This window comes from Hippoglossus hippoglossus, chromosome 1, assembly GCF_009819705.1.
Source record: "Hippoglossus hippoglossus isolate fHipHip1 chromosome 1, fHipHip1.pri, whole genome shotgun sequence".
Taxonomy (NCBI): domain Eukaryota; kingdom Metazoa; phylum Chordata; class Actinopteri; order Pleuronectiformes; family Pleuronectidae; genus Hippoglossus; species Hippoglossus hippoglossus.
Window position 1 is genome coordinate 27,865,395 of NC_047151.1, and position 6,661 is coordinate 27,872,055.

Here is a 6,661-nt window from a genome sequence, read left to right on the forward strand (position 1 = left end):
CATCCCAGTTCTGTGCAGCTCAAAGAGGCTGATAATAGACCTGTCTTCCCCACACAGCTCACACTTTCCAAGCATTAACAGTCCCATTCCTAGTCCTGATTTCTCCATGAAATACGTAACAATCGACCACGTCATCACTCCCATCTGCTTGGCAGGCCATGGAGCTTGGCTGTCAAAAGCCGACATCAAAAAGTGAAAAGTGCTTTATAAATCTGATGCTGATTAACACTGCTAGATATGAACTCAGGTAAACAACCAGGACATTTTACCATAAAACTGGAACAGCAGATCAAATGAGAACTGTCCCTAACTAACCGTAACCCCAAAAAATAAAGGTAATGACCAATTACAGAAAAGCCCCTCCCCTACATTGAACATTGACGCTAACCTGAGAACCTCTATGGGAGATTTAAACAGTCCCTCCCAATGCTACACCCCACCCGCCCTTCTACATCCAGGAGAAGGAAGTGAGGAGCATCTTTAAACAACAAGAGAAAGGCAGATGGCTCCAATATTCACCACAATCTTCAACACCTCCCTCCACCAGGGTACCGTACAACACAATGACAAGGACTCAACCGTAATCCTTGTGCCACAATCAACCAAGATCTGCTGCCTCAACAACTACAGGACAATCGCACTCACATCCGTTGTCATGAAGTTGTTTGAGCATATCACACTCTCCCCTCTCAAATCAGTCACCACCCCTTTGATGGACACCCACCAGTTTATCTACCGTGCCAACAGGTCTGTTGAGGATGCTGTCAATCTCGCCCTTCAGCACCTGGACTCACCCAACGTGTATCATCAGTAGAGGGTTAAGATAAATAATATATAATCCTGCCCTCTGCATCCTGTCATCATGGCTCTTCTCCCTCTACTCCAACCAAATCACACCGCAACTCAGTCACCTTTTCCATACATGCAGACGAGAAGACGCAACTGTAATCAGACTCATCAACAGCAACTACAAAGATCAATACCAGGAGCAGGTCATCCACACAGTCACCTGGTGTCGGGACAACAACCTCCAGGTCAACACATCCAAAACACATTATGGACTTCAGACACAGCCTCTCACCCAAAACCTGTGTTTACATCTCTAATCAATTAAAAAATCTCTGGTCAACCCATCACAATAATGGACTCTTTTTGGTTCTCACAATCAAATGTTACACCAACACATACCACATGATCAAAGCCAATCAAAGACTATTCTGATAAAACAAAACAAAACATGTCATTGTGTTGTCATTACGCAAAAGTAATTCCTCAAACTTGTGTTGACTGTTGTTTCATTTATTCTAATCTAATCTAAACGTGTCTGTCTCTCTGTACCTCTCTCTGTCTCCCTCACTACCTGTCTCTCCACCTGTCTGTCTCTCAGTGCCTCAGGTGATGGATGTGGACCTGTCTGTCTCCAGCAGTGTGTTGAAACAGGGGGAGGTTCTCATAGTCAACTGTACAGTTAAAGATTTAGAGAATGTTTATTTCTCCTGGACCTTCCCCCGCAGACAGGTACCTGTCTGTCGGTCTCTGTCTCCCTCTCTACCCCTCTGTCTGTCTGTCTGAACTCTGATTGGCTCTCTGTCTTGTGTTGTTTCAGGAAGTTGAACCTCTTACGGACTTTCTGCCCCATCAGATTCGCTCCTTCATTAACATCTCCACAACAACAGTGGCAGACTCTGGTAAGTGAACAACTGTAAATCAACAACATCAGTAGTGACTGATGCTATGTTAACATTAAGTCAAAGTTTGTTTGTTGGTTTTTTGTGTTGCCATGGTGATAGGATGAGTGTGTCTGTCCCATAGGTGTGTATGAGTGTGAAGTTCAGGAGACGACACGAGATCAAAGAGTGACGAAGAATATCACAGTCACTGTACTGGGTACATACACACACATACACAAGTACACACACACACGTACACACACACAAACACACCGACACACACAGTCAGACATAGACACACACACAGACACACAAAATAGATTACTCTCTCTCTCTCTCTCTCGGCAGAGCGAGGTTATGTCTACCTGTGGCCGTCAGGTGACACTAGCGTGTCATCTCTCCTCCACCACACGGTGGCGCTCAATGTGGAAATCGATGCTTACCCTACTCCAACTGTCGTCTGGACCAGAGACAACCAGACTGTTGCCATGGAAACCACCTCCATTACAACCACACACCTGACAGGCTGCAGGTAGGTCGGAGGTCACAGTAGGACTGATTGATTGATTGATTGATTGATTGATTGATTGATTGATTGATTGAGTGATTGATTGATTGATGTGCAGGTATGTGACCACACTAACGCTGGTTCGAGTCCAGATGGATCAGACAGGAAGTTATACAGCAACTGTTTCCAACGACGACGGCATTGAGGAGGTCGTCTTCAACCTCGAGGTCAAAGGTCAGAGAGACTGTTTACCTGTGTGTGTGTGCGTGTGTGTGTGTGTGTATTTAGAGTATGTGTGTCTTTACCTGTGTGTGTCTTTGTGTGCCTACGTGTGTGTGTAGCACCCCCCAGGATCACGTCTCTGTCAGAGGTCAGCAGCAAGGCAGTGTTGTGTGTCAGCGAGGGAGCTCCGCCCCCTTCTGTCACTTGGTATATATGTCACAGCTCACACAGGTAACAACACACACATACACGCAAAACACACACATGTAGACACACGTATGTTGCCATAGTAACAGGGTCTCCTGCAGATGCAGTAATGTGACAGGGGGCTGGAGGAGCCTATCAGCAGCCTCGGAGGGTGTGTCCCTGCAGGAGAACGTCAGTGAGGTGGAAAGAGGAGTCACCCAGGTAACTAATGATGTCATCAGTGACATCATCATCAGGGAGGAGAGGTTATAAAGATGACTGACAGCGTTGTGTGTGTGTGTGTGCGTGTCTGTGTGTGAAGGTTCACAGTAAGTTGACTCTACAGGCTCTCACCTCTCTGTCAGCTGTTCGATGTGAAGTAAAAAACTCGGGAGGACGACGTGTCAGAGACCTGAGAGTCCTGTCGCCCTGTAAGTACTTCCACCGATACACTACTGTAGTACTGATGTAGTACTGATGTTGTACAGATAAAGGACAGATGAGGTACTAATGAAGTACTGATGTAGGACAGATGTAGTACTGATGTTGTACAGATAAAGGACAGATGAGGTACTAATGAAGTACTGATGAAGTACTGATGTTGCACAGATAAAGGACAGATGACGTACTAATGAAGTACTGATGAAGGACAGAAGAAGGACTGATGAAGTACTGATAGGACTGATTTATGACTCTGCTTGACTGTCTCTCTGTTTGTCTCTCTGCATGTATCCAGCTCTCCTGTCTCAGGTTGCTGTATTAGCAGCAGTTCTGGTTTTGGTCATCATCGCTGTCTTCTTCCTAATCGTCCTCATCGTCCTCTGGAGAAAAGTCAGTACTCAGAACGGCCTCCAGGTGGTGCAGTCCTGATCTTTCACCCCTCATCCCACAGTCTTCTTCTCTTGTGACTGAAGCCCCAGGTCTTTAACCAGTCCTCGGTCATTACCTGACTTCACAGTGTTAATCTGCAGCTAATTGATCTTTGGGGTCATTGGGTCACATGAGTTAAGGTGTAAACCAAAAGAACCAAACAGCCCTGACAGAGAACCACAAACAGGCCTTATCAGAGGATCATTTAACGGACACCGAGTCCATTTGAAACCCAGTAACAGTGTGAGGCAGATGCTTGTGTCATGTGTCTTCTTCTTTTTCTTTGTACGGTGCATTGGCGGGTGGCAACACACATCAAGGTGCATTACTGCCATCTACTGTCTCTTCTTCTTCTTCTTCTTCTTCTTCTTCTTCTTCTTCTTCTTCTTCTTCTTCTTCTTCTTCCTCTTCAAACTTCTTACTCTCCCGCTTCAGTTTTCCTCTCAGGGTTTAGTCAAAAGATTTAGTTGAAAGGTTCTTCTTCTTTGTTCGGTTCATTGGCGGGTCGCAACCAACGTCAAGGTGCATTACCGCCATCTACTGTGTTGGTGTACCATTCCTGGAGGTACTGGTCAATGTGTGTTATTGGTGGGTGGTTGAATGGTTTAGTCCCAAGGTTAAGTCCAGACAACAACCATGACATAAACTTATGGCACAACACAGGACTTGGTATTGCAGTACCTCCAGGAACAGTGCACCAATACAGTAGATGGCGGTAAAACACCTTGACGTTGGATGCAAACCTAAGTGGAGATCAGCAAAGCTTACTTCGAGTGGAAGGTCTAGAGAAGAAACAGTAGATGGCGGTAATGAAGAAGAAGTTCAGAAGTCAGAAGTGAGACTACTTACATACATAGTGTTGGAGAGAAGGACGATTCATTAACAACAGCAACAGTTAGGGTGGTAAGAGATACAGTACTAGAGAGGACGGACCAGGACCATGACGTTTTGGACAGAGAACAAGAAAAGCTAAAGACTGTGGAATAAGGAAAAAAGAGAGACACCGAACAAATGATAGCAGGGTTAGTTGAAAATCAAGGCTTCTGGATTAATGGCGAGTCGGTACATCTGTGTTATTGTATCTGTTATACTCATACTGTGCAGAATTTAATTTAATTTATAAACAAGCACAAGCGATGGGTTAGGAAAATAGTACAAAACGCAAAAAGGGAAAGTTGTCAATCTTTTTGTGATAAAATGGGGAGATCAACACTGGTGGGAGATGTTTGGGGCCTGATTAGGAGCATGAGGGGAATCAGGAAGTATCCAGTACTGAAGGCGGGGGAGGATGCAGCAGTGTCTGATGAAGAGAAGGCACAGATGATAGTGAAAGAACTTATTCAAATACAGAGTTCTGATAACGGGACTAAGGGAAAGATAAAGGGCAAAGACGATCAGCTCATCCTGGAATTCTGAAGAGAAGGGACAATGCGACCAGTACAATGGATGCTCCATTCACTTTGGAAGAAATAAGGAGAGCAATAGAAAGATCTGAGCTAACATCTCCAGGGAAGGATGAACCCAGCAATGCAATGTTAAAGGTATGGTAGCATCACTGAAGCGGTTTGTAGGATAAGATCATTTGTCGGTTTAGAGTGAGTAGAAGAGTCAGAAACCAGGACGTTGTTCTGTGAACAGATTCATGTTCAGCATTAATGTTGTTAAAGTCTTTTTCATCCAACAATAAGATTTAATGAGATATTTGAGAATATCGTGACAACGTTTATGTGGATACCAGCACACAGAGGAATAAAGAGCAATGAAGGTGGATTTATTATCTAAGAACTGAATCATGAAGAAGTCATGGACATTTCACTCAGTAAATCGGAAAAACAATAAGGAAGTGATCAAATGGCAGCTGGATGCAGCTCACACAGGAAACAGCTTTATACAACAGGAAGTGAGGAAACAACAAGGAGCAGAACATGGTGACTATAGGCCGAGGACACACTACACTCAACAATACACTTAATAAACACACATCCTACAGGATGGTCACTGACAAACAGAGGAGTCAGTGGAGCCTGTGATGCTTCACTGTGATAAGCATGTTAGAGAAGGAGAAAAGATAAAGAGGGAAACTACAAACATGGAGAACGTTTATCATTGGAACAGAGAGAATGCTTCATTATCTGAGGGAGACAGGATCAGACAGAATAATTTAATATGACCAAAGAAGAAGAAGGAGAATCTGTCAAATATCAAGGGTAATAAGAGATACTGTACCGAATGGGAAGAAGAGGAAGTAGGATATTGAAACACACAGTGGATGGCAGTAATGCATCTTGATGTTGGTTGCCATCTGCTAATAAACCAGACAAAGAAGAAGAAGGACGAAGCGATGTCCTCAGGTCTTCAGGTCCTCAGGTGGTCAGTTTTCAGGTCATCAGTAACTCTGGTCAGTCGGCTTACATTTCAAGAACAAGGGAACAAATTTGGACCATAGAAGAGAGATGGTTTGAAAGACAAGTGAATTAAGTCATCGCTGTCAACCTGGAACAACTGTCACTCAACAGAGCAGCGACCCACAGAGCTCAACACCATCCTCCACCCACGTGACCCCGATCAGACGGTTTTCACAGGGGACGTCACCGAGTCTCAAGGTGCAGAGAATAACACAATTACTGACAAAGAAGACAATGACCCACAGAGGTTTAGCACCTGGAACAGTCAGATATGAAGGAGCCTAATGGACAGGAGGTGAAAGGTCAACCAAGAACCGTCATTCAGAGGAGTTTTAATGTTAACTATAGTTTAAGGACTACGTTAGAAGTAGAACTGCAGCAGTGCTGTCTGGTTACTATGACAACAAGACATTCTAGCCATTACAGGAGCTGCAGACTTCCAACTTATCAGAGCAATGAATGTGTGATGACAGAAAAAACTGAACCGGATTTATCTGAACGAAGAAATATGAGCTTTGATTGGTCTGTCGCCTGGAGTTTTTTATTTTTGTGACCTTGATTCTTTTTGTGTCTTCCTGTTTGACAGAAACCTCGGTATGAAGTTCGTTGGAAGGTGATCGAGTCTGTGAGTCCTGATGGACAGCAGTACACCTACCTTGACCCCTCCCACCTGCCCTACAACGCTTTCTGGGAAATACCACGAGAAAACATAGTACTAGGTAACACAATATAAAATTTAGATCATTTTCCCCTATAACAATAGAAAAGCTTAAGATTCCAAGAAAATAATACACTGAAGA